This window comes from Podarcis vaucheri (genome assembly GCF_965113315.1).
Source record: "Podarcis vaucheri genome assembly, chromosome: 4".
Classification (NCBI taxonomy): Eukaryota; Metazoa; Chordata; class Lepidosauria; order Squamata; family Lacertidae; genus Podarcis; species Podarcis vaucheri.
Window position 1 is genome coordinate 34,223,683 of NC_138762.1, and position 12,657 is coordinate 34,236,339.

Genomic DNA, 12,657 nt, shown 5'->3' on the forward strand with positions numbered 1-12,657 from the left:
ACGACATGCTATTTCTTTTATCAAATGGAAGAAATTTTAAAAGTAGAGATAATTGCTTTCTAGATAATGTGTGTTGCCAATTGAGATAGAACCAGAAATATACCCAGATATCTAAAAGCAAAATATTTGGTCACAGGGACTATGAAAAGCTAGAGAACATCCATCTCTATGGGTTTGCAGTGTAAAAGAATATAATTTGTTTGTTTTCTATACCACCCTTCATCTGAGGATCACAGAGCAATTTACAATATAAAAACACAAACATTCATAACAACAACAACAACAACAACAACAACAACAATTTATGTGTACCCTGCCCATCTGGCTGGGTTTCCCCAGCCACTCTGGGCGGCTTCCACAAAGACCAAAAATACACTAATATGCCATACATTAAAAACTTCCCTGAACAGGGCTGCCTTCAGATGTCTTCTGAAGGTCAGGTAGTTGTTGTTCTCTCTGACATCTGGTGGGAGGGCGTTCCACAGGGCGGGCGCCACTACCGAGAAGGCCCTCTGCCTGGTTCCCTGTAGCTTTGCTTCTTGCAACGAGGGAACCACCAGAAGGCCCTAGGCGCTGGACCTCAGCGTCCAGGCAGAACGATGGGGGTGGAGACGCTCCTTCAGGTATACTGTATGAACTCTTCATGTGGGCTCTCCTAGTTGCTCATCTGTTAGGTTGGTAAAGTCGGTGGCCACGAGGGAGACATACTTCACAGTGGGTCCACTGCGGTGGAACTGCCTTCTACTAGATCTGCACCAAATCTCTATGTTGAAGGCTCCCCATGCCCTCAGTTGACCTTCCAGGCACGATGCTCATTGGCTGTGATCATCTGTTCTCAATAATGTTGTAAAAAAACAAAAATGTAGTTAAGGGAGTGTTAAGGGAGATGGCATTTCAACTGTATTGCTTGACATGTGAAAGTGACTTAAACTGGAGACTTAGAAGAGAGTTGAAAGTGATGTGAGAGATACTGTATTCCCATATGCATTCATTTTGTCTTGGTTGTTGCCGCTGGTTAAAAAAGTTTGCAGGTTTTTGAAACAGTTCAAAATCGTATCTACCAGATTTAAATATGGAATAAATCCATACATCACTAACAGCGACCCTTCTTTCAAACAGCCTTCAATTCTCTGAAAGAAGCTGCATTCTGCCTACACTAGCTATACTGACCCTCCAGAGCTCCCTTCCTCTCCATCTTAAAGAAGGATTTGCTTTAGCCCATAATCTCTACAACTGTATGCTTTGCACTTGTCCAGTGATAATTGTATTAAATTCAGTACGTGGCTCTATTCTATGAGCTCATATAATCATCTTTCAGTGCTGTTTTTTCATAGGCAGTGTATCATCAGTTGCACAGTGCAGTGACAGCTTTTGAACCAGAGCAGCTTCTCTTTCCTATCTGAGAAGGAACACTCAGCCCCCGACTCAAAATTGTGCCTTATACAAGCTATTGTCCTGTGAAGTACAACTTCTACTTCAGAGAAGATTATTGGAGGAAGCTAAAGTTGTCTGTTGGGGAACTATAGCCTCCAGGAGCAAGAATTTGATTCTTCTTTGTCAGTTGCACTCTCTAATACCAAACTAGAAGAGAAGGTGGAAAACTAACTGTACAAATGCAAACAGCTCTTTGAGTGCTTGCAAAATACTATTCTCTTCTTCTTCCCCAAAATGGACTTGATTTCTGTGGTAAATACATGTGGATCTACCCCCCACCAGATGTTTTACATCCACACAGTACATTTGCATAATTTCTGTACACAACTATAATTGTGTTTTACCTACTCAGTGAAATAATCATCTGGAAAGGCAATAAATGACCCATCGTACCACTGTTATCAGTACAGCTGTTCCAATGCTTGCCCCTTCCTTTGCCCCAGCATGGCTAATGTTCGGGGATGAGATTGTAGTCTAACAACACCTGGAGCACCCACACATTCCCATCTTTGCTGCAATACCACAAATTACTAAATCTTAGAAATCCAGAACTAACCTAATCATAAAAATCTCTAGAAGCAGGCATTCCCCCCCCAGCCAGAATTCACAGGAACTCAGTTCTGGCACCTTTCAGGTGAGTTCCATTGCCATTGTAAGAGAACAAGGGAGGAAGGAGTTCGCGGTGAGTTCCAGTACCTCTTTTTCTAGAAAAATAGCACTAAACTGGACAGCATGTTGAATCCACTGATTTGGCCCTTAACTGACTTAATATGGAAGTATCTGAGAAAGCCACCTGTTTACAACGTCCATATTCACAAGTAAGATTTTGATAACACAAAATAGTTGGCTCTGTATTATTGCATTAGCAGACCTTCTAAAGATCACATTTGTGTTTTTTTATCTAGTAACCAGTGTGAAAGACACTGCCATCTATCATTAATAAATAAATAATGAGCTGGGTAGAACTTTGCAAATGCATGTTGATCTGATGCTATTTTTTGCAAGTTAGACAGATGTGCAAAAACCGCCCATCAGCTCTTTGCTCAAGACTAGCTATCAAATCAAAAATCTGTGGACTGGCTCTTCAAATCCCAGCACTAATCGCAATGATAAAGAGCTACCTTTTGATTAATCCTGCCCCGGACTTCAACAGAAAGATACTGCAGTTTAATTACTGAGTGAAATCTACTTTGTCTGATCTGCTAGCCTGCAATGTAATTTTGTAATATAATCAGCATCGCCCTTGTCTGGAGTTCTAGGGCTATGAAGTCCAAGGACCTGTTTGACTGGAATGAAGAAAATGAACAAACAACCACTAGCCACAGTGTTTTAATTAACAAAACCTTGTTCCAGTACTAGTTATTTTTGCTATTGGTGTTTATGACACCAAAACAGGGACGCACTCCCTTATACAAGTACAGGTAACAAATAAAGCAGCTTTTGCAATTATATTTAAAAGTGAGGAACCAGTGCATGACATATCTTTGTTTTAAGCATCAGGCAATGGACTGCTCCAAATATTCATATGGAAACTCATCACTTCATATAGGTATCCATTTAACCTCTTGCTGTATGTCCCTTATGATGGAAAAATCAAAGTAAAAAGATGTAAAATGTCTATTTATTTCCACCAGGAAGGCAAAAACAGAAATTGAAGCATCAGCTGCCCTTCTCATTGGCACAGAACAGGCTATGGTTCAGATGTTCTACTTTGAAGTAGGAAATAAAATGCTTCAAATTTGACCAAAAGCAGCTGCTTTAGTGCTGGCATTGGGGTTCTTTTGCATTTAGCATCAGTGTTGCAGGCACAATTTCAACAGGTTAAGCCCTTTCTAGTATGGAAAGAGTATTATTTCTAGAGTGGCTGGGGAAACCCAGCCAGATGGGGAGTATTAACAACAACAACAACAACAATGGGGAAAGCTTCACCTGTTAACATTCTATCCCTCAAGCATTCTTATTACATCTGGTCACTGATTTATTTTGGCATTTTTCACTCCAGTTGCAAAAGAAGACACAAATTTGCATATGACACAAAGCACATGCAAATGTTATGCGTGTGTCCAATCCACATACAGTGTACTGGGCCTAGGAAATCCTGTTAGTGCCCCTGCATGCACGTATAAAGCTTGGGCAAGTCAACATCACAAGATGTTGTCTACTTTAGAATCTCTTGAAGATACTATGAGCTGGGGTGGCGGGGGAGAGATAGTGTGTAAATGTACCTAATTAACTTAAATAAAAAGCCATAAACCTGACTTTATATACGCAGCAGCATTGCATGCTACTTTCACTTACTATTACTGCTGAATAACTGATCTTAAGAGGGCATCTCGGTTAGAAGAGGGGTGTTAATTCACTAAGGACTTCTCAGTCCAAGCCCTCCATGCTAAATGCATTAGCAACAGAGACCAATGGGAGTTCTGATTCCCAAGTTGTCAATTGTGATGCAAAGCAATCAGATTAAAATTACCACTGAAACACAGGAGACATTAACGACTTTCCCCAGGATTCAGTCAATGTAGAAAAATGCAATCTGCAGGTCCCTTCACTTTCTCCTGACAATATTCAACTTTTTTCTACTTTACATGGAAGGAAATTCTTAGAGTAGGAAAGTTTAAGATTGTGATTCGGTAGCGTTACAGAAAAATAGCTTTCTAGTGGAACTGTGAAGCCCTCTGCCCAGAAGTCTACCCAACTACTAAATAGACTAGTGTTTTGATTCTGTCTTTAACTGGTACACAGCAGAAAAAAGGGGTGGCGAAAGGAAGGCTGCATAGCAAGTGTATGTACACAGGAGCATAGGCAAAATAGCACTGAGGCCAAAAGGACATCTGACAAAATGGGCTGTTATCTATGAAATATTATGTCACCATAATTTATTATCTTTTCAGATACAGATTTTGGAAGCTTTAAAAAATAATATTGCCCACTTTTACTGGGTGTTTGCACATGTGCACCATAATTTTGCAGTATTCTTCACTATTGCCAACATGAATTAATACCTTTAATCTATTGGTTTTCTGGTCTCACACAGTCTCTCTCCCACATCTAAGGTTCATGCAGGTATCTTTTCTATGACAGCAGGAGTTCTGGGTGTGTATTTCTCTGTGTAATGCCTGCAGCAGCAGCAGCAACAACAACAACAAGATGTAGCACTGGGGACTGTTGAGATGTATTAGATGGACACTGAGCATCATATAATGCTCCTAGGAACAGCTTCATTGTCCAAAATTAGCAGTAGTCCATCATTAGCAGGGGATAGCAACTTCTCAAGGGCTGACATTTGGGCTCACATCTTTGGGTTTTTCCCTGATAAAAATGTTAATTTGAGAAATGGATGTAGAACAGAGAATGGGCATTGCTTACTGAGGACTTTGCAGGCTGAGAATTATTGTTTCGAAGGCTATTGATTTTTGCAGCAGCTGATATTTCAATCTGGGTGCAGCATGTCTGTGCCTCTACGCACACTGTCAAGAAGAAATATGACAGTGTCTTAAAAGATTAATAATATCGCTGGTCCTCAGGAGGCCTGTCTTAATTCACTGGCCTGTTCCTTGACATGTACTGTAATTTATCTAGTCTGATTTGAATAGCAAATGGCGATCGGCTGCCATTAGGGAAATAGGCATCATTCTTATTGATCCAGCATAGGCTGCATTGTATTTAAGGGGAGCTGCAAAATGTTATTAACTTCACGATGAGATGCTAGAACAGTTCTCCACACCCCCAAAGTATAAGGGGTAGTGTATCTTAAAATAACAATGAAGTGGTTGATACGGAAAGAGAAGGAAGAGCGATTTCTCTTAACGTACTTGCAAAGGCAAGGGGTGCTATCTAGTTGGTGACCTTGCATGCATGGAAGGCAAACAGAAGGAGAGGCTCATATATGGAGATATAGGCTTATTCAGATATCCTGGACACAAGCCACATAGGGCTTTGTAAGTCATAATCGGCACTTTTGAGTTTCTGTTTTCCCTGTAACCGGCTCAAGTCAGCAACCCGGCCGCAGCATCTTGGACCCACTGAAGTTTCTGAACACCTTTGAAAGGCAACCCCACATAGATAATGTTAATAGTAATCCAAACAGGATGTAAGTAAGCATGTAACACCATGGTCAGATGAGACATCTCCAGGGTGCTGCTGGCACACTAATTGTAAATGTATAGACACACTCCTGGCCACTGCTGAAACCTAGGCATCTATCCTCAGGGTTAAATCCAGGAGTGCACCCAAGCTGCAAACTTGAGTTTTCAGCAGGTTCAGTGTAACCTCATCCAGCACAGGTTGAATCTCTAATCCCTGATCTGGCCTTTCGGTTGACTCAGGAGACTTCTATTTCTTAGGGAGCTGTCTGCTACCCTGGCAGTCATGGTTTCTCTGCAGATGTTACCAAGGGAAATGTGATAGGACAATTATGGTATTACCAGGGATGCATATATTGGAGGACATCCTGTCAATTTCAGTGGAACTTCCATCTGATTAATAATACGTAGGATTGCATTGTATTTTTGCTCAGGATACATATAGGAAGTATTGCATTAATATTTTTCTTCTTCTGTGCCATCATCCTGTGGAGGAAAAAATTGCAATAGAAGTAGCTCTTAGCTAGTTTGCTTCTTTTCTCTGGAACTGAAAGCTGTTCTTGAGTAACACAATAAAAAGCTACAAAAATGGCCAAGCACAAACCAATAAAATAGATTGAAAATGACTTCATTATTTTGAGCGGCAGTAATTGCTATACATTGTGATGCTTGCATAAAAAATTAGTTAATATGTAGGAAAATGACATGTGATCCTTTTTATTTGCCTGATGACTTTAGTCTCTGAGTGAATGACTTATTAAGGTTAATAAAGAAAAATTTGCTTGTAACTGGCAATAAGCTAGAATTTAGCATGCCCTTATGAATTCTTTCTGAAAGACTGGAGGAATAAACAACATATAGGTTCTAATGCTCGGCTATCTATTTTATTTTTATTTATTTTCTAATACAGATTCAAGAATAAACAATGTGTTCTAACTTGTTTGTCTTTTGCCTGCCTGCCTGGGCAGGAATGCTATGGCTTTCTTAATTCTCCTGTGTGATTTATCATCCCCAGTTCATTGTTTTGCATAACTCTGCTCAAAATGAAGAAATGTCATTATTTTGCAGTGAAAAAGTTGTCATTTGCATAATGCCTGCCATTAATTATTGTGAGACTAATGCAGCTGTTGATATTTTTAGGGCACAGTGGTACAGCCTGCACCTTGTATAATGTCATTCTGAAAACATTGGTAGTTAATAGGTGCCACAACATTGCACAAATGCAAGAAAGGAAAAGAAAAAGAAGAGGACATAATAGAACAGGCTGTGATCTTTATTTAGCGTTTCCCCCCTGAAATACTTGCTGAGAGACAGCTCTAAAAGAAAATCAAGAGAACAGGAAGATGCAAAATAGAAAAGGAGGGGAGGGGGAGAAGGAGGATGTAAATGTGATCACACACACACACACACACACACACACACACAACTGCAGCATGAGGTTAAGGTGGAACTAATCAGGTAAAAACACACTCATTATTCTGCTGAAATAGGAAGAATGCCCTAAATTTAACTAGGGGCTCCTCAGAGTGGAGGCTTTTACTCTGCAAATCTGCATGGAATAATGGTTATGTCATTTAATGACCGTATTGCAGTCTCTGAGCATATAGTCTTTCAGCACAAATCTATGCATGTGAGGGCTTGTCTTAAAAGGCAGTAGTTGCACATTAAATAAATTTAAAACATAATGTTTATTGGAAGTATGTCCCATAGTGTTCAAAGAGGATTACTCCATTGTAAATGTGTCTAGGGTTGCAGTCCCAGGGATAATGCAGGCGTGTTCTTCTTCTGATTCTGATTCTTCTTCACTGAGAGCCAGTGTGGTGTAGTGGTTAAGAGCGGTAGTCTCGTAATCTGGGGAACCGGGTTCGCGTCTCCGCTCCTCCACATGCAGCTGCTGGGTGACCTTGGGACAGTCACACTTCATTGAAGTCTCTCAGCCCCACTCACTTCACAGAGTGTTTGTTGTGGGGGAGAAAGGGAAAGGAGAATGTTAGCTGCTTTGAGACTCCTTAAAGGGAGTGAAAGGCGGGATATCAAATCCAAACTCTTCTTCTTCTTCTTCTTCTTCTGATGCCATCTTTTATTCTTTTTTTACTGTATCAATAGGTCTGCTGCTTCCTCACCACTTCCTTGCCAGGTTTCCCCCCTATCACTTACTGCAGTGTGGAGGGGATTATTTTCATTGGGATCGCACACAGGGCGGGAAGGTTAAAACCTCCCCAGGTATTGCAGTTAAAATTAAAATTCCCTCCTACCCATACTATAAATTAAACAAAAGCCTCAATGCAGATACCGTATTTTTCGCTCCATAAGACGCACCAGACCACAAGACGCACCTAGTTTTTGGAGCAGGAAAACAAGAAAAAAAAATCTGAATCTCAGAAGCCAGAATAGCAAGAGGGATCGCTGCGCAGTGAAAGCAGCAATCCCTCTTGCTGTTCTGGCTTCTGTGATAGGTGCGCAGTCTGCATTCGCTCCATAAGACGCACACACATTTCCCCTTACTTTTTAGGAGGGAAAAAGTGAGTCTTATAGAGCAAAAAATACGGTAATTCCTAATGATGCATTTAGTGTCAAGTGTAGTTTGGCCCTAATGCTGATAGTTTATTTTCTCCTGATGTAGTTCTGTTAATGAAGACCTCTTTTACCTGTTGTGTTGAAACATACGTACTTGGTTAGATTCATCAATCAAAAAGCCTGTTGGTTAAAAATTATGGCCCAAATAAATTAGAAAGATAATGTAAGAACTCAGAAAAACAACAATTGGCAGGTTTCATTTTGGAAGAGAGATTTCTTCCTCTCACATACACACAGAAGAAGTGCCTTTTCTATAATGGACCCTGCTCTGAAACTTTCAGATGCAACCAATTAATTAATTAATTAATTAATTAAATCTGATACAGCTAGGCAACTAAAATTTTGTGATGGTCCTACTTCCCTGTCTTTTTCTCCAGCTTCTGACATTCTGTAGAAGTATACTTATGGGCGTTCACAGGGCAAGAGGGGCGCCTACACATACCAAGCTAGTCAACAAAAGATTTGGAGTGACCTCAAAATTAATTCCACGCCAGATTCACACTCACTGCACTTTTCTAGAGAAGAGCCTTCCTCAGGTGGAATCCACACACATATAAAAAACGCTGTGAAAATGCTTTTTAAAAAACAGTTTGAAAATTACATTGAATTTTGCATAGCTCACTGTCGCCATCTAATGTCACATTTATACATTGCACTTTACAGCACATTTAAAATGTTTTATTTGCAGCTGTGTAGATGCGTCATTGGGGACGTGAGTGGCTCTGTGGTCTAAACCACTGAGCCTAGGGCTTGCTGATCGGAAGGTTGGCGGTTTGAATCCCTGTGACGGGGTGAACTCTCGTTGCTTGGTCCCAGCTCCTGCCAACCTAACAGTTCGAAAGCACATCAAAGTGCAAGTAGATAAATAGGTACCGCTCCAGTGGGAAGGTAAATGGCGTTTCCATGCGCTGCTCTGGTTTCGCCAGAAGCGGCTTAGTCATGCTGGCCACGTAACCTGGAAAAACTGTCTGTGGACAAATGGCTCCCTTGGTCAGTAAGTGTGATGAATGCCACAACCCCAGAGTCGTTCGCGACTGTACTTAACTGCCAGGGGTCCTTTACCTTTTTATATGAGTCCTTAGATGCTGATCTAATTATTCTGCTTCTGCAAATGTTACAAGATTTGGAAGCTCTAGAAATAAAATAATAATATAAAGAAATGAGCTTTGTGTGATGCTTCTTCAGTCATCAGATGAGGACCTTTGGGTACTGGTCCAGCTTTTTGAGGGGAACCAAGAATAGAAGCCAAAGGTAACCCAGAAGAATAGAAAACAGAAATGCTGGCAGGCTTCTCAGGAAATGGGTAGCAAATATCATTTTCTTGGGAATCGGAAACTTAGTGCTAATGTTTTGATTGATTTAAGGCTAAAAGAAAGACACGAAGGATTTTCTATATATGGTTGCTACACAGAGAAAGCAAATATGTAGACCCGTTTCTGTCTCTTTAGCTGCGGATATCTGTAACTACTTTAAAAGCAGAAGACAGTTAGTGGGCCTGAGGCACATTCTGAAGATACTACTTCATCAGACATTGGACAATTAGCACCCTATGTGTCTGCCTCAAAAGAGACAGAAAATACAGGCATAGGCAGGGCATGAGAACATCCGAATTGAAAGTACTGAGGCAGCTACTAGTACTGTACAACTTGAACAGGAAAAGTTGGCTATGGGGAACCACATCTTGAAAGACAATCCTCCATCTTATGTGTTATAATTTGAGCTGCTAAAACATTACAGACAGTAAGACTTGCTCGTATGGGTCCAAGAGCATTCTAAATGGTCTCCTTGGTTAGCATACTCGGCTGGTGTGAAAGGACCTGTATGTTTTTACTGTATCATACTTCTCTAGCCTGCAGTACAAGGGGTACTGGTTATGTGCATCTCAAAAATTAGTACCAAGTAGTGGTTCACGTGAAGATGCTTCAGACTTCTTTTGCGTCATGAACGGGAATAAGGTGCCAAATGCAAAAATCGTAGAGGAAAATAATCAGACGCTATACTTTATAATGTCAGCCATTTTGTATGGTGGCCCATAAGACTATGCTATTCATGGTAAAATCAGTAGCACAGGTAGCATGTCAGACCTTTTACAGCAAAGGTCAACAACTTGGCACCATGACACCCATGTAGGTTTCCAGTGGTGCCCTGGGCAGGGCCCCCAGATTCTGAAATTTTGTTTCAAAAAGAATAAGTAAGTTTCTAGCCCTCGTAGAAGGAAAGTTTGGGGGCAAGATGTGCAGTGACATTCTAAGCAATTTATGGGAAATGATACTGGTGTGGCCGCCTTGTATAGTTTTCCTGGGACTATTTTTTGCTGTTCTGGAAAATGTATACATGAAGAGTATTAAAGGTCAACATTTGCTTTTCATGCTCTTGGTGTATGTTAATAGAAAGTTTGGTTGTTGTTTCTTTTCTCTGCTTTGAACATTAAAGCAACAACAAAGGAAATTAAACCACAAACCCTGGAAAAAAATATTCTAGAATCTACTTGAAATTCAGCAAAGGGCAGGAAATACAGCTCCAGAGCTGCCAGTTTGTCCTCAGATTACCCTTCTGTCAGCTGGGAACTTGAGCTGCTGAATATAGAAAGAAGCCTATAGAGACAATAATCAGGATGGATAATATCACAATGCGTTTGAAGATACAGAGTGAGCAGATCTCTGCAGCTCATGTGTTGGGACCTATTTTGTTTCCCATTCACATGGGAAATCTTAGGTTGGTACAGGTTTGTGTTTTTTTTAAAGTTCCTACTCAATAGTTCCCATATGAGTACGCTTTGCAACATGAACAAAATGTATTTAAATGTGTATCTTAGATTCTGTGTAAAAATCTACAGTTGTGGGTGACTCAAAGAAACAAGAACTCTAGAGTCTGATTGTATGTGTTGATTATTCTTAGGATAAGAGTGTTAGCATAGAGGATCTCTTGTCTCCCTGTCTGTACATGAAGGCTAAAATAGTGCCAGGTTACAAGTATGCGGATGATAACTTGAAAATTCCCTTGAGATTCTGATATTCAGTGATATGTGTGTGTGTGTGTGTGTGTGTGTGTGTGTGTGTGTGAGAGAGAGAGAGAGAGAGAGAGGGGCAGACAGACAGACAGACAGACAGATGGGGGGGACAGAGAGAAATATGGTGCACACATGTACACAGTAGTGCAGTGATGGTCTCCAGCTGTTTTGGGACTACAGCTCCCATCATCCCTAGCTAACAGGATCAGTGGTCAGGGATGATGGGAACTGTAGTCCCAAAACAGCTGGAGGGCCATGTTTGACCATCACTGCAGTAGTAGAATGGTACATTTTGAAGTGCAAGAGTTAATTGTTAAAGCCTTGTAGCCATGCTCCCCGGAAAGTCTGTAGCCATACCCCAAGGGGAACCATATAGAGAGCTTTGCTAATCCAGTAATCACACACACGAGCAGCAGTGCATATCACAATACCCAATTTATTAGGTAACGATGCATAGCACTGATCCTAAGAGTTAGTTCTATTGAAGCCAATGGTGCTTTGCGTCTGATTGCTTAGGTTTAACTTGTAAATCATACCGAGTTTTAACAAAATTTCTTCAGCCAGCTTTAAGTCTGAAGTGGCAGTGATATCGTGTCATTATTTAAGCTGCTGGTGTGAAGAAGTAATGCTATCAAAAGAAAGGAAAAGAAGTATATAACCTCTGCTTGATCAAGTTCCTCATTCTCTGCCTTCCTCTTTATAAGTATATTGAAATGTTTTTTGGAAGGTGAACTAGCTGGGTCCTCTAAATGCCACGACAAAACATCCTGAAGCCAGTGAGTTATTTTATGGTTTTTCTCTGTTCTTTCCACTTCCCCTTCATTTGTGTTGGGATGCATTTAGGTCTTATATTGAAACCAAATGCCCTATTTAAATAATGATTAAAAAAATACCCAGCCCACAACATGCCTTATGTTTCTAAACTGTGGAGAAATGTTACCTGCCATAATGAGTTTTCTGGAAATAAAGGAAGCAATGGTTGTTCATCGTGTGAAATCTCACAAGGTAAATGATAACTTTAACACAGTAAAAATAGGATTTCACACAACACCACGGTTGGGATCTGATTCTGATCTCATGTACCTGGGTGCATATAATTGCCTTCCATTGAGTTAATTTGGGACTTCACAGCAATTGGGATCAGAGCTTGTTATGCATTTTTGGAACATTTTGTGTCAGACAGCCTCTTTACTACAAGATAGAAAATAACATTCACAAATAACAGCAATATTCTTTGTCTGGCAAACTTTTTTTTAGGTTTGACTCGAAATGTGTTTTAAAGTCAGAAAAGTGATACATTTCAATAGGCATTGGCCACTGAAATAGAATGCATGTTTCTGTTATAATCACTAAAGCAGTTTTGCATACTTAAAAATGACTGTGTTTTCCCCTTTGGGTTATAAAATGCCAAACAGCTCGGTATGCATAGATATGTGCCATTATTTTAAAAACACGTTCCACAGTGTGCATGTGTTTGTTTCTGATATAGAAACCAAGTCAGTTGTCTTATTCTTACATGTGGACTTTAGTTCTCTATTGACTGTAATGCAA

At 40.4% G+C, this 12,657-nt stretch overlaps 1 protein-coding gene across 13 annotated transcripts in view; it reads left to right on the top strand.

The window, feature by feature from the left end:
* ZBTB20 (zinc finger and BTB domain containing 20) overlaps window positions 1-12,657 on the top strand; it is a 511,117-nt gene that overhangs the window by 213,351 nt on the left and 285,109 nt on the right. The gene's annotated exons all lie outside the window — the stretch shown is intronic.